This window comes from Schistocerca americana, chromosome 3 (assembly GCF_021461395.2).
Source record: "Schistocerca americana isolate TAMUIC-IGC-003095 chromosome 3, iqSchAmer2.1, whole genome shotgun sequence".
NCBI classification, from domain to species: Eukaryota; Metazoa; Arthropoda; class Insecta; order Orthoptera; family Acrididae; genus Schistocerca; species Schistocerca americana.
Genome location: NC_060121.1, coordinates 974,318,989 through 974,339,879, shown reverse-complemented (window position 1 = coordinate 974,339,879; position 20,891 = coordinate 974,318,989).

The window sequence follows — 20,891 nt, the reverse complement described above, 5'->3', positions numbered from 1 at the left end:
CGTTTATTACTGAATTAACAAAATTGTATCGTTTACATTGAAGGCTAGCTATTCGTAATATTACATTAAAAACTATTTTTAATCAGAAGAAACGCGGAATTTCGCCTTTACGAGATTTTATTTTAAACAAAAACTTTGAAACAACCAATCTGACGACGTTACATGCGTATATGGTGCAATTAGCGACTGTAAAACACGCAGCGCTATAGCACATTGGCAATGTTTTGGTCAGAGTGTCATGGCAGCGAGCCACGCCCCCATGGCTTCAAAACGTACTACGGCTGGCATACGTAGCGCCATCTCCCCTTATTCTTACCTCAAAAATGGCTCTGAGCACTATGGGACTTAACATCTATGGTCATCAGTCCCCTAGAACTTAGAACTACTTAAACCTAACTAACCTAAGGACAGCACACAACACCCAGCCATCACGAGGCAGAGAAAATCCCTGACCCCGCCGGGAATCGAACCCGGGAACCCGGGCGTGGGAAGCGAGAACGCTACCGCACGACCACGAGATGCGGGCATTCTTACCTCCATGGTACGTTACAAGCAACATGCCGTCATTGAATTTCTCAGTGCAGAGAAAGAAACTGTCGGCAATATTCACAAACGCTTGGGTAAAGTTTATGGAGCATCTGCTGTCGGCAGAAGTACAGTTAGTCGCTGGGCACGGAGGGCGAGGTCATCAGAAGGGGGTTAGGCGGAGTTCCACGATTAGCAGCGATCGGGGAGACCATGCACGGCTGTCGCACCTGACATGTTGCAGCGAGCTGATGTTGTCATTCGAGAAGACAGACGCATTAAGACTGGGCAGTTGGCGCTGCGTGCGTCAGTCAGCAAAGGAAGTGTGGATGTAATTATGCACACTCTTGGATATTCAAAAGTGTGTGCAGGATGGGTCGCACGGTGTCTAACGGTGGATCACAAATCGCACAAAACATTTGCGTTGATTTGTTGCCACGTTTTGAAGCTGTGGGGGAGGCCTTCTTGCCCCGGATTGTGGCAGGTGATGAAACCCGAGGTCACCATTTTGAGCCCGAAACAAAACGACAGTCGATGGACTGGCGACATTCCTGCTCCCCACAGAAAGAAAAAATTCAAAGCACCTGCTTCCGCTGGTGAGGTCATAATCACCGTGAAAGTGCGATTCTCACTGATGTAATGCCAAGAGGTGGTACCATTAAATCAGAAGCATGTGCCAACACATTAACAAATCTCAAGACGCGCTTCGGGCGACTTCGGCGCCAGAGCAACCCAGGAGATGTTTTGCTCCAGCACGATAACGCTCGGCCCCACACGACTCTGAGGACTGCTGAACACAGGGTTGGACTGTGTTACGTCATCCACCCTACAGTCCTGACCCAGGCCCTCGGACTTCCACTTTTTTGGGCCATTTAAGGATGCCATTGGCGGAAAACATTTTGCGGACGATGAGGAGGTGGTTGAAACGGCTCTGAGCACTATAGGACTTAACACCTGAGGTCATCAGTCCCCTAGAACTTAGAACTTCCTAAACCTAACTAATCTTAGGACATCACACACATCCATGCCCGAGGCAGGATTCGAACCTGCGACCGCAGCAGCCGCGTGGTTCCGGACTGAAGCGCCTAGAAGCGCTCGACCACAGCGGCCGGCTTGAGTCAAGGTTTCGATATCTTTTGGTGCTTTTGTGAGTACGACACTGCTTACGATACTGCTTTTGAGGAAAGATCGACAGTTTTGGCTCGACGCCACGTGGCTAGTCGGAGCCCGTGCTGTCGCAGCTGGCGCTCGCCTCGCTGTTTGCCACCCGCCTACAAGCGCGGCCAGAGTCTCCGCGGCGCGGGCGACGGCCGCTGTCCGGCGTGTGGTCTTCCGGGCGCGTCCCACGGGCCGCACGGTCAGCAAGGTCACGGCCGCCCGCGGTCCGAGGCATGCGAGGTCGCTGCCGCTGCCGCTGCCGTGCCCCCCCCCCCCCCCCCCCCCGCGTCAGTCCAACACTAATATAACAAGGGGGCGATGGGAGGGTCTCACTCCACCACAGTTCTCCTCCATACCTTGCGCGAAGAGCACTCCTCAAAGGAAGGAAGTCTCGAGGGTAAGACGCGAGGTACTGGCGGAAGGTAAGCGGTGAGGCCGGGTTGTGCGTCGTGTTTGGACGCCCGAGTCGGCACAGCACTTACCCCGCGAAAGCCAATGGTCCCAGGATCGTGTACCGGTCCAGCGCAAAGTCTTAATCTGACAAGAGATTTCATATCAGTGCACGCACCGCGAGTGAAAATTCATTTCGGAAGCATTCCTGAGCCGTGGCCGGCTCTCGCTGATGCGGTTTTTTTTCTTTTTTTGGCATTTTCTCACCATCGAGTGGCGCCTTATTGCTCCCTCAGTTACTACCTGGATGAGTTACTCACTTGCCTCCATCAGTGGCAGCAGCAGCGTTTATCGATAGTAGTACTGCTGTACCATCTTTGGTGTGACCACTATATTTCCGTGTGGTGGTGTGTGGTTGCGACAGAGCAGCGAGGAAGTCTCCGCGGCGTGTGGTCAGGCCGGGACCGCTGGCGGCGTGGACGAGCGGTCGGATTTGTGTGGCACCAGCTGCGAGAACTGCACAGTTCGTCGCCCACCGCACCTGGATACTGGAGCTGAGTAATCAGTGAACCTGTTACGAAACCTCAACTGCTGTGACATCTCTTCGTTCATTGCCGATTGTTACTTCCTAGGCCGTTCCCGCAAGCAGCGACGTATGGTGTGCTGGAGTCGGCAAATTTTGCAGCCGTCTTCCTGCATGACGTTTAACTATTGAAATCATTGTAACTTATTAGTGAAGTGCACCAGCAGTATCTTCTATCTTCTGCCTTGTGGCCTTTAACTTTCCGGTTACCTGCGCTGGTCATTAGCGTAGTTTCCTGGCAGTGTGTTTTCCTCGCCGTGTTGATGCTGTCCGGCACGGCGTGTAGTTCGACAGCCTTGGTGTGGTTTTCCTCTTTTTTTTTTTTTTTTTGTAGTTGTTATTGAGCCTTGACTGCGTTTAAATGACAATTATCAACATGTAGTGCTGCTGCGATCTTCATCCTCTCTGATATTTTCGGTTGTCGTACCGTTGGTCCGGTGGAATGGAATTGATTAGGTTGTTGGTTGGTTCTTCAGCCATTCCTAGGTCGTGCTGCCTCGCGATTGTTTAGTGTTTCGCTTGGCTGCCTGTCTCACCTAAACTGTTGTTAGAGTTTCCTCCCCAGGCCGACCCTTGGAACACTTCTGAGCACCACTATTCCGCTGTTTGAGATTGTGATGTTCTTTGCCTCAAGTACTGTTTTAATGTTCAGTATGTGGCCTTTAGCTGAACCTTATGTGAAATATTTTAAGATAAGGCCATCAGCCTACTTAATTTAAATTTGAAAGGTCTTTGTCTAAAACCTTTTAAAATTTCCTTACTGGATTTCTTGTTATCCAGGCCTTAAGCCCTCAGTTCTTCTATTTTATAACTAAGGTCTTCAGCCGTGTGTATTCCTTAAGGCAATTTTAATAACTTGTGCTCTGGCCTTCAGCCGTATTGTTACTGAATTCCTTTAAGGGCATGTGTGATTAAGTATTTTAGCAAATAAAGGTGATATGTTTATGCAACTAGGAGCAACTGATTTGGGCCCCTTTCCACTACCTGATCCGCTCTGTCCTGCGAAAACAGATTCCAATTTCTTTAGGCAATGGCAAAGCCATTTCTCCACAGCGCCCTTTTCGGTAGCAAAGGATTGCCTTGTTATTGTTGTTATACACTGAAGCGTCAAAGAAACTGATATAGGCATACGTATATAAGTACAGAGATATGTAAACAGGCAGAAAACAGCGCTGCGGTCGGCAACGCCTATATAAGACAACAAGAGCCTGGCGCACTTGTTAAATCGGTTACTGCTGCTACAATGTCAGGTTATCAAGATTTAAATGACTTTGAACGTGATGTTATAGTCGGCGCGCGAGCGATGAGACATAGCACGTCCGAGGTAGCGATGAAGTGGTGATTTTCCCAAATGCAGATTCCACGAGCGCACCGTGAACATCAGGAATTCGCTAAAACATCAAATCTCCGACAGTGCTGAGGCTGGAAAAACATCCTGCAACAACGGGACTAACGACGACTGAAGAGAATCGTTCAACGTGACAGAAATGCAATCCTTCCTGAAACTGCTGCACATTTCAGTGGTGGGCCATCAACAAGTGTTAGCGTGCGAACCATTCAACGAAACATCATCGACATCGGCTTGACGACTGCACCATACAAAGCTTTACGTCACGCCTGCGTCCGTCAACACCGACATTTGACTGTTCATGAGTGGAAACGTGTTGCCCGGTTGGACGAGTCTCGTTTCGAATTATATTGAGCGGGTGGATGTGTGTGGGTGGTGGGACAACCTCATGAATCCGTGGACCGTGCATGTCAGCGAGGGACTGTTCAAGTTGGTGGAGGCTCTGTAATGGTGTGGGGCGTGTGCAGCTGCAGTGATATGGGACCCCCGATACGTCTGGATACGACTCTGACAGGTGGCACGTACATAAGCACTCTGTCTTATCATCTGCATTCATTCATTTCCATTGTGCATTTCGACGGACTTGGGTAATTCCAGCAGGACAATGCGACACCCCACACGTCCAGAATTGCTACAGAGTTTCAACACTTTCGCTGGCCAACAAACTCCCTAGACATGAACATTATTCAACATATCTGGGATGTCTTGCAGCGTGCTGTTCAGAAGAGATCTCCACCCCTCGTACTCCTACGGATTTATGGACAGGCCTGCAAGTTTCATGGTATCAGCTCCCTGCAGCACTACTTCAGACATTAGTCGAGTCCATGCCACGTCGTGTTGCGGCACCTCTACGTGCTCACGGGGGTCCTACACGATATTAGCCAGGTGTACCGGTTTCTTTGGCTCTTCAGTTTAGTTTATTATGGTCTTCTGTCCGAAGACTGGCTTGATGCAACGCTCTGTACCAGTCCGTCCAGGCCTATTCATCTCTGAATAACTACTGTGCCCTAGGTTCAAATGGTTCAAATGGCTCTGAGCATTATGGGACTTAACGTCTGAGGTCATCAGACCCCTAGACTTAGAACTACTTAAACATAACTAACCTAAAGACATCAGACACAACCATGCCCGAGGCAGGATTAGAACATGCGACCGTAGCGATCGCGCGGTTCCAGACTGAAGCGCCTAGAACCGCTCGGCCACTGCCGCCGGCACTGCGCCCTAGGGTACATTCTATTGAACATACTTACTACATTCATCTCTTGGTCTCCCTCTATAATCCCTCACACCCTCCCCTCCACACTTCCCTACAGTACGTAAATGCTGATCCCTTGATGTTTTAGAATGTGTCCTATTAACCGATCGCACATTTTTCTATTCTCCCCTGTTCCGTCCAGTACCTCCTCAATGTTCACATGCTCTACCCGTCTAATATTCAGTATTCTTCTGTAGCAAGACATTTCAAAAGCTTCTGTTCTCTTCTTGTCTGAACTGTTTCACTTCCGGATAATTCTGCACTCCAGACAAATACCGCCATAAAAGACGTCCTAAAACTTAAATCTATATTTGGTATTAACAAATTTCTCTACCTCAGAAAAGCTTTTCTTGCCATTGCCATTCTACATTTTATATCCATACGGCCATCGTAAGTTATTTTACTGCCCAAATAGCAAAAATGATCTACTACTTTTAGTATCTCGTTTCCTACTCTACATTCCTTAGCATCACCCGATTTTATTCGACTACATTCCACTACCCATGTTTTGCTTTTGTTAGTGTTCATCTTATACACTCCATTCACGATACTGTCCATTTCTTTCAACTTTCAAGACCTTGACTCTTTCTGTCGGATCTAAAATGTCATCGGTAAACCTCAAACTTTTTATTTCTTCTCCCTGCACTTTAATTCCTTCTCTAAATTTTTAATTGGTTTCCTTTCCTTCTTGCTCAGTGTACATATTAAATAACATTAGGAGAGAAGAATTACAGGATGGTGTTGAATGGAATAAAGGGTCTAATCAGTACAGAATATGGATTGAGAGCGAATCGAAGAAAGGGAAAGATCAATAAGAAATTTCAGATATGAGAACAGCGAGAAATTTTACATCAGAATTGAGTATTACGAAGCAGACGAAATTAAGGAATCCTGCCATATAGGCAGCACAATAACTTATGACTGATGGAGCCCCCCTTCTTGCAGCGGTGTACCGTAGGTCTCTAGAAGAGCGTAGCGTTCCAAAGGATTGGAAAAGAGCAGAGGTCATCCCCGTATTCAAGAAGGGACGTCGAACAGATGTGCAGAACTATAGACCTATATCTCTAACGTCGATCAGTTGTAGAATTTTGGAACACGTATTATGTTCGAGTATAATGATTTTTCTGGAGACTAGAAATCTACTCTGTAGGAATCAGCATGGGTTTCGAAAAAGACGGTCGTGTGAAACCCAGCTCGCGCTATTGGTCCACGAGACTCAGAGGGCCATAGACATGGGTTCACAGGTAGATGCCGTGTTTCTTGACTTCCGCAAGGCGTTCGACACAGTTCCCCACAGTCGTTTAATGAACAAAGTAAGAGCATATGGACTATCAGACCAATTGTGTGATTGGATTGAAGAGTTCCTAGATAACAGAACGCAGTATGTCATTCTCAATGGAGAGAAGTCTTCCGAAGTAAGAGTGATTTCAGGTGTGCCGCAGGGGAGTGTCATAGGACCGTTGCTATTCACAGTACACATAAATGACCTTGTGGATGACATCGGAAGTTCACTGAGGCTTTTTGCAGATGATGCTGTGGTGTATCGAGAGGTTGTAACAATGGAAAATTGTACTGAAATGCAGGAGGATCTGTAACGAATTGACGCATTGTGCAGGAAATGGCAATTAAATCTCAATGTAGATAACTGTAATTTGCTGCGAACACATAAAAAGATAGTTCCCTTATCATTTAGCTACAAAATAGCAGGTCACCAACTGGAAGCAGTTAATTCCATAAATAATCTGGGAGTACGCATTAGGAGTGATTTAAAATGGAATGATCATATAAACTTGATCGTCGGTAAAGCAGATGCCAGACTGAGATTCATTGGAAGAATCCTAAGGAAATGGAATCCGAAAACAAAGGAAGTAGGTTACAGTACGCTTGTTCGCCCACTGCTTGAATACTGCTCAGCAGTGTGGGATGCGTACCAGATAGGGTTGGTAGAAGAGATAGAGAAGATCCAACGGAGAGCAGCGCGCTTCGTTACAGGATCATTTAGTAATCGCGAAAGCGTTACGGAGATGATAGATAAACTCCAGTGGAAGACTCTGCAGGAGAGACGCTCAGTAGCTCGGTACAGGCTGTTGTTGAAGTTTCGAGAACATACCTTCACCGAAGAGTCAAGCAGTATATTGCTCCCTCCTACGTATATCTCGCGAAGAGACCATGAGGATAAAATCAGAGAGATTAGAGCCCACACAGAAGCATACCGACAATCCTTCTTTCCACGAACAATACGAAACTGGAATAGAGGGGAGAACCGATAGAGGTACTCAAGGTACCCTCCGCGACACACCGTCAGGTGGCTTGCGGAGTATGGATGTAGATGTAGAGGACATAAAAAGTAGATTAGCACTGGCAAATAGGGCGTTCCTAGTCAAGAGAAATGGGCTTCTATCAAACATAGGTATTAACTTGGGGAATAAATGTGTGAAACTGTACATTTGGAGCACAGCTCTGTATGGTAATGGAACAAGAACTGTGGGAAAACCGGAACAGTAGAGAATCGAAGCATTTGAGCTGCAGGGCTACAGACGAACGCTGAAAATTAGATCGGCTGATAGGGTAAGGTATGAAGAGGTTCTCCGTACAATCGGCGAGGAGAGGAATATATGGAAAACACTGACAAGAACAAGGGAATGGATGGTAAGAGATATGTTAACATATCAGGGAGTAATTGCCATAGTTCTAGAGGGAACTGTAGAGGATTAAAAACTGTACAGGAAAGGAGAGACTGGAATATGTCCAGTAAATAACTGTGGTCGTAGGTTGCAAGCACTGCTGTGAGATCAGAAGGTTGGCACTGGAAAGAAATTCGTGGCGGGTCAGAAGACTGAGGGAAAAAAAAAACAGGCTGCTACGCTGTCTCACTCCCATCTAAACCACTGATTCCCTTTCATACCCCTCGACTCTTATGACCGCCACCTGGTTTCTGTACAAGTTGTATATAGCATTTCGCTCCCTGTATTTTACCCCTGTGTGCCGTGCTGACCGCGGCTTATGTGTTGGTTTAAACCTTGACTGTTACTCTGCGTTTGGTTTCCCGCGGTTATGCCGTGGTTCTTCCTCTTTCTACGTGTGGCAGCAGCGGTGTGTATCGATACTCGCACCTTGTACTATCTTTGGTCTGGTGCTTATAGTTTGCCGCTAGCCAGTGTGCGGCAGTCGGTCGGCTGGTCTGGATCAGCCAGGAAATCTCCACACGGCGCAGTGGGCCGGACCCGCTGGCGGTCTCTACGCAGTGTCGGAGTGTGTGGGAGCTGTTGGCGATTGCTCACCGACCCAGGACATCAAAGTTGAATGGTGATTTAAATACCGAAGCCAGTCTGTTCACATTGTGCCGTTGGTTTTCATGGTTGGCTGTTGGGGGTATTTCCGTGAGCAACAGCGAGTGTTCGAGTTGCCAAAGTTTGGCCACCATCCGGTGGAGTTTAACTGTATTTTGGTTATTTGAAGTCCAAGTACACCAGCGGAATTTTCCGCCTTGTGGCCGTTAGCATTCCGGTTACCTGCCCTGGCCGCTGACGTAAAATTCAGGCAGGTCCTTACCTCACCGTGTTGTCGCGGTCCAACACGTGCGTGTAGTTTTGACAGCTTATGCATACTTGGTTGTGGGCGGCTATGCCTTTTACGGTTTGGCTTTGGAGTTCCTAGTGTACTGGTCGGGTGGAAAGCAAGTCGTCTTGTCGGTGGGTCCGTTGACTGTGTCTTGGTTGGGTTGCCGGCGGATCGGATCGGATATAGTTCGACCGATTACCTGTCTCCCCTAAGCAAACGTTAATATTTCAAGTGCAGACCGACCCCCGGAAACTTCTGAGCGCCACTGGTTCAAATGGCTCTGAGCACTAGGGGACTTAACTTCTAAGGTCATCAGTCCCCTAGAACTTACAACTACTTAAACCTAACTAACCTAAGGACATCACACACATCTATGCCCGAGGCAGGATTCGAACCTGCGACCGTAGCGGTCGCTCGGTTCCAGACTGTAGCGCCTAGAACCGCTCGGCCACCTCGGCCGGCTGAGATCCACTGGCTGTACTGCCTTTTCTTATTGGTGTTTGATTGCCTATTTTAATGGCTCATACCCGATGGTTTGAGTTTGTATACTTTTCGTTCGGTTTTAAATAACGGGCCTTCTGCCTTCTGAATTGTGTTTTTCAATCATCTTACATTAAAACTCCTTACTTGTTAAGTCTTAGGTTGTTTGGGTCTTCAGCCTCATTAAAAAAAATTAAGGATAAAGCCTTGGGGTTTCTGCCTTGGAAAAATTTATTGTAGTTGTGTTTTAAATCATGGGCCTTCAGCCATTTTAAAAGTAAAATTCCTTTTTGTTAAGTCTTAGACTGTTTGGGCCTCCAGCCTCCTTTTTTAAAATTATTTAAGGATAAAGCTTTGGGTCTTCTGCCTTTGAAAATTTATTATAGTTGTGTTTTTAAATCACCGGCCTTCAGCCGTTTTAAAAGTTAAAGAGGTTGTGCCCTTAAGCCATGAGATTGTGTGACACATTCAATCGATAGTTAAGCTCGGAAATTTGCGCTGTAATATTTGGGCAACTAAATAAAGTTGTATGTGTTCGTGTGTAACTGACAGCCGCTCATTTTTGGCCCCTTTCCACAATTGCAACTACCGGTTCTGTCCTGCGGATTTAACCAGGCGTTTCACCCTGCTACCTTCACGCTTTCTCAATTGTCATGTCTCGCTACAGAAAGCAGGTGGCAGAAATAGGCCATAAAAAGAAGCCATCGGTGAAACAATATATTTGTTCCAGCACCTGCTCTTTGAGATCCTACGCTACCGTAGCGAAGTAATTGAAACACTCAGATGTTGACCACGAGCGAGCCGAGTAGATAGCAGCTGCGTGAACCAAGCCCACTGCTGTCGCGTAACCTACTTTGTCGAAAGACGTCTGTTGTGTTTCTGTATTATCACTACTCGGACGAAATGACAAGGGCAACAGCGTGCGTTTACTGTCGTGGGCCGAGGTAAAGGGCTCTTCTCGAAGGCAGAACTCATGTTAACTCTACAGGTTACTGCCGGCCGCTGTGACCGAGCGGTTCTAGGCACTTCAGTCCGGAACCGCGCTGCTGCTACGGTCGCAGGTTCGAATCCTGCCTTGGGCAAGGATGTGTGTGATGTCCTTAGATTATTTAGGTTTAAGTAACTCTAAGTCTAGGGGACTGATGACCTTAGATGTTAAGTCCCATAGTGCTTAGAGCCACTACCGGTTACTTCTTAATTTGTTTTTTCTCCCTTTGTACGCCTCGCACTCGACCCTGACAAAGACCTAAAGGGAGTGCTAACTTGTGTCCACCATCTTATCATTTTGTACCTTCCTAGCATTTTCAAAATGTTAAGTACTACTCCAAGCGTAAAACGTTTTGATTCGGAGAGAAAAGGAAAATAAAATCCTCCTGTGTTTTCGTGGGCTGTCGGCGATGATTTCTCCTGCCGCGTCAAGGGAAACTGCAACAGTTGTTGGCAGAAATGTTCCATAGTGTAGAGTTTTATTTGTGTGGCGGAAGAAACCTCATATACAGTAAAAAGCAAAATACCACCATTGTACAAGCGTCACTCCAAAAGAAATGCACAATATATTTTTTTTAAATCCATGTTTTATTCTACATGTTTGAAAGTTTTAGTGTGTAAATACATCCTTTGGGAACAATATTTTCATTTCTCCACATAATTTCCATCCCTCTGAACTGCCTTACGCCATCTTGGAACCAGCGCCTGTATACCCGCACGATAAAATTCTGGACCAACCTGTTGGAGCCACTGTTTGGCGGCGTGCACAAGGGAGTCATCATCTTCAAATCTTGTTCCATGAAGAGAGTCTTTCAGTATCCCAAAGAGATGATACTCACATGGAGCCAGGTCAGGACTGTAAGGCGGGTGTTTCAGTGTTGTCCATCCGAGTATTGTGATCGCTTCCATGGTTTTTTGACTGACATGTGACTGTACATTGTCGTGCAACAGCAAAACATCCTGCCTTTGCCGATGTGGTCGAACACGATTCAGTCGAGCTTGAAGTTTCTTCAGTGTTGTCACATATTCATCAGAATTTCTGGTGGTTCCACTTGGCATGATTTCCACGAGCAAGAGTCCTTCGGAATCGAAAAACACCGTAGCCATAACTTTTCTAGCAGAACGTGTGGTTTTGAATTTTTTTTCTTGGGTGAATTTGCATGATGCCACTCCATATACTGCCTCTTCGTCTCTGGTGAAAAATGATGGAGCCATGTTCCATTACCTGTCACAATTCTTCCAAGAAATTCATCTCCACCATTCTCGTATTATTCCAAAAGTTCGCTGCATACCGTTTTTCTTGTTTCTTTGTGAGCCACTGTCAACATCCTGGGAACGCACCTGGCACAAACCTTTTTTAACGCCAACACGTTCCGTATTCTGCAAACACTTCCTTCCCCTATCCCAACGTAGCATGACAATTCGTTCACTGTGATGCGTCTGTCAGCAGTCACCAATTCGTTAACTCTCTGCACATTGTCTGGAGTGTGTGCAGTACGAGGCCTGCCGCTGCGAGGACAATCCTCAATATTGCCGTGCCCGCTTTCATCACGTAACCTGCTTGCCCACCGACTGACTGTACTGCGATCGACAGCAACATCTCCATACATCTTTTTCAACCTCTTGTGTATGTTTCCCACTGTCTCGTTTTCACAGCACCTACATCTACATCCATACTCCGCAAGCCACCTGACGGTCTGTGGCGGAGGGTACCTTGAGTACCTCTATCGGTTCTCCCTTCTATTCCAGTCTCGTATTGTTCGTGGAAAGAAGGATTGTCGGTATGCCTCTGTGTGGGCTCTAATCTCTCTGATTTTATCCTCATGGTTTCTTCGCGAGATATACGTAGGAGGGAGCAATATACTGCTTGACTCCTCGGTGAAGGTATGTTTTCGAAACTTCAACAAAAGCCTGTACCGAGCTACTGAGCGTCTCTCCTGCAGAGTCTTCCACTGGAGTTTATCCATCATCTCCGTAACACTTTCGAGATTACTAAATGATCCTGTATCGAAGTGCGCTGCTCTCCGTTGGATCTTCTCTATCTCTTCTGTCAACGCTATCTGGTACGGATCCCACACTGGTGAGCAGTATTCAAGCAGTGGGCGAACAAGCGTAGTGTAACCTACTTCCTTTGTTTTCGGATTTCATTTCCTTAGGATTCTTCCAATGAATCTCAGTCCAGCATCTGCTTTACCAACGATCAACTTTATATGATCATTCAATTTTAAATCACTCCTAATGCGTACTCCCAGATTATTTATGGAATTAACTGCTTCCAGTTGGTGACCTGCTATATTGTAGCTAAATGATAAGGGATCTTTCTTTCTATGTATTCGCAGCACAATACACTTGCCTACATTGACATTCAATTGCCACTCCCTGCACCATGCGTCAATTCGCTGCAGATCCTCCTGCATTTCAGTACAATTTTCCATTGTTACAACCTCTCGAAGCACCACAGCATCATCCGCAAAAAGCCTCAATGAACTTCCGATGTCATCCACAAGGTCATTTACGTATATTGTGAATAGCACAGGAATTCTATGACAGCACATTGCTTCTGACGAACGTGAAGAGTAGCAGCCATCTTGAAGACATGCTGTGACGGCGCCACTCACGGGAACAGGTTGAACTAAGTTTGAAAACAAGCGGGAAGAATGTATGTACACACTGCAAAACTTTCACACATGCAGAATGAAAACTGTATTTTTTCAAAAATAGTGTGCATTTCTTTTGGAGTGAACCTCGTACTTCTAAATGTCAGTTTTTGACAGTAATGTTATCTGTTCCATTAAGAAAACTTGGGCGGCCATTCGCTGCGCTAAATCCGGCCTATTGTTAGTTCTCTGAAGCGGTTGCGGTAGAAAGGCTGTTCGGCCACTGTGCTGTGTGCAGGCGGCAACGGGAACCTGGCATAAGCGGCCGCCGTAATCTGTTTATGCAAATACAGCCTTCGTGCGATAAGCGCTCAAGGTTCTACGGCGACCTGGTTGCGCGAACGCGCCGCTTCCACGCCGCCACACAAGTTTTCCGTGTTCATCGCAACACTGGATCCATAACTCTGTCCACACGAGCTCTTAAGTCCATGGTTTTCCATAGTTAAAAATGATGTAGATTACACGGACTTGACGAAAGTCACGGGATACCTCCTTATATCGTTTGGACCTTCTTTTGCCCAGAATAGTGCAGCATCAGGATGTGGCATGGACTATACAAGTCGCTGGAAATCCCCTGCAGAAATACACTACTGGCCATTAAAATTGCTACACCACGAAGATGACGTGCTACAGACCCGAAATTTAACCGACAAGAAGAAGATGCTGTGATATGCAAATGATTGGCTTTACAGAGCATTCGCACAAGGTTGGCGCCGGTGGCGACACCTACAACGTGCTGACATGAGGAAAGTTTCCAACCGATTTCTCGTACACAAACAGCAGTTGACCGGCGTTGCCTGGTGAAACGTTGTTGTGATGCCTCGTGTAAGAAGGAGAAATGCGTACCATCACGTTTCCGACTTTGATAAAGGTCGGATTGTAGCCTATCGCGATTGCGCTTTATCGTATCGCGACATTGCTGCTCGCGTTGGTCGAGATGCGATGACTGTTGGCAGAATATGGAATCGGTGGGTTCAGGAGGGTAATACGGAACGCCGTGCTGGATCCCAACGGCCTGGTATCACTAGCAGTCGAGATGACAGGCATCTTATCCGCAGGGCTGTAACGGATCGTGCAGCCACGTCTCGATCCCTGAGTCAACAGATGGGGACGTTTGCAAGGCAACAACCATCTGCACGAACAGTTCGACGACGTTTGCAGAAGCATGGACTATCAGCTCGGAGACCGTGGCTGCGGTTACCGTTGACGCTGCATCACAGACAGGAGCGCCTGCGATGGTGTTCTCAACTTGAACCTGGGTGCACGAATGGCAAAACGTCATTTTTGCGGATGAATCCAGGTTCTGTTTACAGCATCATGATGGTCGCATCCGTGTTTGGCGACATCGCCGTGAAGCGTGTTTTCGTCATCGCCATACTGCGCGTATCACCCGGCGTGATGGTATGGGGTGCCATTGGTTACACGTCTCGGTCACATCTTGTTCACACTGACGGCGTTTTGAATAGTAGACGTTACATATCAGATGTGTTACGACCCGTGGCTCTACCCTTCATTCGATCCCTGCGAAACCCTACATTTCAGCAGGATAATGCACGACCGCATGTTGCTGGTCCTGTACGGGCCTTTCTGGACACAGAAAATGTTCGACTGCTGCCGTGGCCAGAACATTCTCCAGATCTCTCACCAATTGAAAACGTCTGGTCAATGGTGGCCGAGCAACTGGCTCGTCACAATACGCCAGTCACTACTCTAGATGAACTGTGGTATCGTGTTGAAGCTGCATGGGCAGCTGTACCTGTACACGCCATCCAAGCTCTCTTTGACTCAATGCCCAGGCGTATGAAGGCCGTTATTTGTCCAATGAATAACCATGAATAACCGTTTATCATCTGCATTTCTTCGTGGTGTTGCAATTTTAATGGCCAGTGGTGTACTAAACCATGCTGCCTCTGTAGACTTCCACAACTGGTAGAGTGTAGTCGGTACAGGATTTTGCGCACGAACTGACCACTCGATTACGTCCATATATGTTCGATGGGACACATGTCGAATGATCTGGCTAGCCAAATCATTCGCTGGAACTATCCAGAATGTTCTTCAAGCCAATCTTGAACAATTGCGGCCCGATAACATAGCGCATCGTTATTTGGAAACATGAAACTCATGAATGGCTGCAAATGCTCTCCAAGTAGCCGAGCATAACAATTTACAGTTAGTGATCGGTTCAGTTGAACCAGAGGACCTAGTCCCTTCCATGTAAGCGCAGAGAACACCAGTACGAACCCACCACCAGCTTGAACAGTGCGTTGTTGACAATTTGGGTTCATGGCTGCGTAGGGTCTGCGCCACACTGGAATCATATAATCAGTTCTTAGCAAGTGAAATTGGGTGTCAGCTGAAGAGGCTACGCTTTTCCAGTCCAACCAATACGATCGCGAGCTCAAGAGAAAAGGTGCAGGCGATGTCGTACTGTTTGCAAAGACACCCGCGTAGGCTGTCTGCTGAAGTAAGTGCAAGTCCTTCGATTTGACGCCGGACGCAGTGGCCAAGTGGTTCTAGGCGCTACAGTCCGGAACCGCGCGACTGCTACGGTCCCAGGTTCGAATCCTGCCTCGGGCATGGATGTGTGTGATGTCCTTAGGTTAGTTAGGTTTAAGTAGTTCTAAGTTATAGGGGACTGATGACCTCAGAAGTTAAGTCCCATAGTGCTCAGAGCCATTTGAACCATTTTTTCGATTTGACGCCACTTCGGCGACTTGCGCGTCGATGGGGGATGAAATGATGGTAACTAGGACATTACAACATCCAGTCCCTGAGCGGAGAAAATCTCCGACCCAGCCGGGAATCGAATCTTTTTTTGTAACCATGTATATTTGTTTAAATATATTAACAATGATACAATTAAAAACAACATTTTATTCTATTAACGTATTATATTCCTAGTGTGGGTTAACATAAATGTCATTTTATAGGTTTTCGCTTTTATATTCTTTCCTTTTTCGTTTTTCTCTTATTGTTCTTCCTTGAACCCATTTACATGGCCATTTTTCATCTTTTTTTGAGTAATACATTGCAGGACAGGCATAACAATTTATATGTAGCATCGACACATTGATTTGGAGTTCATGTTTCTGTGTGTCATGCACTTGTGATGCCAACGGCACATTGTGCATTCTGGTTTGAACTCTTCCTCTAGTTTGCACTGTTACGTGGGACGGTATGAGGGAAACATCAGCATGTTAGATGGAGCAGAAGTGGAAGAAACTTTTTTACATATACAGGGTGCTTCAAAAAGAATACCTCAACTTTAAAAATGTGTATTTAATGAAAGAAACATAATATAACCTTCTGTTATACATCATTACAAAGAGTATTTAAAAAAGTTTTTTTTCACTCAAAAACAAGTTCAGAGATGTTCAATATGGCCCCCTCCAGACACACGAGCAATATCAACCCGATACTCCAACTCGTTCCACACTCTCTGTAGCATATCAGGCGTAACAGTTTGGATAGCTGCTGTTATTTCTCGTTTCAAATCATTAATGGTGGCTGGGAGAGGTGGCCGAAACAACATATCCTTAACATACCCCCATAAGAAAAAATCGCAGGGGGTAAGACCAGGGTTTCTTGGAGGCCAGTGATGAAGTGCTCTGTCACGGGCTGCCTGGCGGCCGATCCATCGCCTCGGGTAGTTGACGTTCAGGTAGTTACGGACAGATAAGTGCCAATGTGGTGGCGCTCCATCCTGCTGAAATATGAATTGTTGTGCTTCTTGTTCGAGCTGAGGGAACAGCCAATTCTCTAACATCTCCAGATACTGTAGTCCAGTTACAGTAGCACCTTCGAAGAAAAAGGGACCAAAAACTTTCTTGGCTGAAATGGCACAGAAAACGTTCACCTTAGGCGAGTCACGTTCATACTGAGTTGTTTCCCGCGGATTCTCAGTGCCCCATATACAGACATTGTGACGGTTGACTTTCCCGTTAGTGTGGAAAGTTGCTTCATCACTAAACACAATCTTTGAAACGAAAGATTCATCTGTTTCCATTTGAGCAAGGATAAAATCACAGAAATCGATTCTTTTAATCTTATCAGCTGCAGACAGTGCTTGAACCAATTTCAGACGATAAGGTTTCATAACTAACCTTTTTCGTAGAACTCTCCGTACAGTTGATTGTGGAATTTGCAGCGCTCTGCTAGCTCTGCGAGTCGATTTTCCTGGGCTGCGAACAAATGCTTGCTGGATGCGTGCTACATTTTCATCACTCGTTCTCGGCCGTCCAGAACTTTTCCCTTTGCACAAACACCCATTCTCTGTAAACTGTTTATACCAACGTTTAATACACCACCTATCAGGAGGTTTAACACCATACTTCGTTCGAAATCCACGCTGAACAACTGTCGTCGATTCACTTCTGCCGTACTCAATAACACAAAAAGCTTTCTGTTGAGCGGTCGCCATCTTAGCATCAACTGACGCTGACGCCTAGTCAACAGCGCCTCAAGCGAACAAATGTACAACTAAATGAAACTTTATAGCTCCCTTAATTCGCCGACAGATAGTGCTTAGCTCTGCCGTTTGTTGTTGCAAAGTTTTAAATTCCTAAAGTTGTGGTATTCTTTTTGAATCACTTTGTACTACAGATTATACATAAATTGAAGAGGAGGGGCCCTTAGGGTTGACATTCCGTCGCGCTGGCCACTCAGAGCTACTGGTGGCGCACGGTTGTCTGCTACTGTAGCCCATTAACGCCAAATTTAGCCGCGCTGTCCTAACGGGTACTTTCGTCGTTTGTCCCACAGTGACTTCTTCGGTCATTTCACGCTGTGCTGCTTGTCTGTTAGCACTGACAACTCCACGCAAACGCCGCAGATGTCGGTCATTAAATGAAGGCCGTCGGCCAGTGCGTTGTCTGTGGTGAGAGGCAATGCTTGAAATTTGGTATTCTCAGCACACTATTGCCACTGTGAATCTCGGTATATTGAATTCCCTAACGATTTTCGAAATGAAATGTCCCATGCGTTTAGCTACAACTGCCATTCCGCGTTCTAGGCCTGTTAATTCCTGTCACGCGGCTATAATCAAGTCGGGAACTTTGTCACATGGATCAACGGAGTACAAATGACAGCTCCATCAATTCACTGCCCTTTTATATGATGTGTTCTCCACAGTACCTCCATATGTAGAAGTGCATATCGCTGACATTTGTCACCTCAGTGTAAATGCCTAGCTGTAATGTTGGTTTTTATTTTTCAGTGCAGGTTTGAACTGGACAAGACGCCGCGCGGATTGGCCGCGCGGTTTGAGGCGCCATGTCACGGGTTGCGCGGCCTCTCCCGCCGGAGGTTCGAGTCCTCCCTTGGTCATGGGTGTGTTCTTAGAATAAGTTAGTTTAAGTAGAGTGTAGTTCTAGGGAATGTCCCTTAGGAGTTTACACACATTTGAACGTGGCGCAAGGCAACAGAGAATTCACGCTGAAAGAGAGTCAAGCTTTGACTAAGTATCTTTTTTTTTAAAGGGAACACGGCCAACCAAATTTGTGATAATGATACGTCTGGTACATTGGGTGGTAACTGCCTTCCCAACTCCACTATCAAGAATTTGGTTGCTGCATTTAACACAGAACATTTCAGTACTGAAGGTGAAGAAGTCCTGGGAGGCCAGCTCAGGTCACCGTTCCTGAAATCGTAAGTGCTGTCCATCCCATGGTGATGGATGAATGGAGGATAGCTGCTAAAAGGATAACAGAGACCCCGAGCCACATCCATAGAACGTATGGGTCATATTATTCATGATATTTTGGACATGAGAAAGCTCTTAGCCAAATGGGTTCCCAAATGTCTCAATGCAGACCAATAGCAAGAACGAGTGTTCACTTCACAGTCTATTTGGTGAAATTTGGCCGGGATCCTGTGGAATTTTTGAATCGTCTCGTCACCGTGGATGGACACTTCTAATCGAGAGAACAGAGAACAGTCCGAAAAATGGAGACGGTGGTTCTCCACGTCCAAAGAAGTTCAAAACGCAGAGTTCAGAAGATACAGGGTGTTTCAAAAATGACCGGTATATTTGAAACGGCAATAAAAACTAAACGAGCAGCGATAGAAATACACCGTTTGTTGCAATATGCTTGGGACAACAGTACATTTTCAGGCAGACAAACTTTCGAAATTACAGTAGTTACAGTTTTCAACAACAGATGGCGCTGCGGTCTGGGAAAGTCTATAGTACGATATTTTCCACATATCCACCATGCGTAGCAATAATATGGCGTAGTCTCTGAATGAAATTACCCGAAACCTTTGACAACGTGTCTGGCGGAATGGCTTCACATGCAGATGAGATGTACTGCTTCAGCTGTTCAATTGTTTCTGGATTCTGGCGGTACACCTGGTCTTTCAAGTGTCCCCACAGAAAGAAGTCACAGGGGTTCATGTCTGGCGAATAGGGAGGCCAATCCACGCCGCCTCCTGTATGTTTCGGATAGCCCAAAGCAATCACACGATCATCGAAATATTCATTCGGGAAATTAAAGACGTCGGCCGTGCGATGTGGCCGGGCACCATCTTGCATAAACCACAAGGTGTTCGCAGTGTCGTCTAAGGCAGTTTGTACCGCCACAAATTCACGAAGAATGTCCAGATAGCGTGATGCAGTAATCGTTTCGGATCTGAAAAATGGGCCAATGATTCCTTTGGAAGAAATGGCGGCCCAGACCAATACTTTTTGAGGATGCAGGGACGATGGGACTGCAACATGGGGCTTTTCGGTTCCTCATATGCGCCAGTTCTGTTTATTGACGAAGCTGTCCAGGTAAAAATAAGCTTCGTCAGCAAACCAAATGCTGCCCACATGCATATCGCCGTCATCAATCCTGTGCACTATATCGTTAGCGAATGTCTCTCGTGCAGCAATGGTAGCGGCGCAGAGGGGTTGCCGCATTTGAATTTTGTATGGATAGAGGTGTAAACTCTGGCTCATGAGACGATACGTGGACGTTGGCGTCATTTGGACCGCAGCTGCAACACGGCGAACGGAAACCCGAGGCCGCTGTCGGATCACCTGCTGCACTAGCTGCGCGTTGCCCTCTGTGGTTGCCGAACGCTGTCGCCCTATCTTTGCAGCAAGTTCATCCGTCACGTTCCCAGTCCGTTGAAATTTTTCAAACAGATCCTTTATTGTATCGCTTTTCGGTCCTTTGGTTACATTAAACCTCCGTTGAAAACTTCGTGTTGTTGCAACAACACTGTGTTCTAGGCGGTGGAATTCCAACACCAGAAAAATCCTCTGTTCTAAGGAATAAACCATGTTGTCTACAGCACACTTGCACGTTGTGAACAGCACACGCTTACAGCAGAGAGACGGCGTACAGAATGGCGCACCCACAGACTGCGTTGTCTTCTATATCTTTCACATCACTTGCAGCGCCATCTGTTGTTGAAAATTATAACTACTGTAATTTCGAAAGTTTGTGCGCCTGAAAATGTACTGTTGTCCCAAGCATATTGCAACAAACGGTGTATTTCTATCGCTGCTCGTTTAGTTTTTATTGCCGTTTCAAATATACCGGTCATTTTTGAAACACCCTGTAAGTTGCTTGCATCTGTCTTTTGTGATACAGAAAGATTCATGCTTATCGACTACTTGAAACGTGATAAAACTATCACGGGCGTGGTAATGTGCTATGTTTTTGTCGTTTTTTTTCACCCCCTGTAAATCTTCACACGGAAAATTAACTTAAGGTGTATGCCAGGAGAGTATAGGGCCATTATCGCTCACAGTAAGTAAAAAATGACCGAAGGAATAACGTGGGAAACTCAATAAGGCTGTTGGCGGATGATGGTGTTTCGTATAGAGAGGTTGCAACACTAGGAAATTGTCAATGAAATATAAAACCTGCAGAGAATCAACACTCGGTGCAGAGATTGCCAGTTGACCCTCAACATAAACAAACGTATCGTACTGCGCAGTAATAAGCGGATATA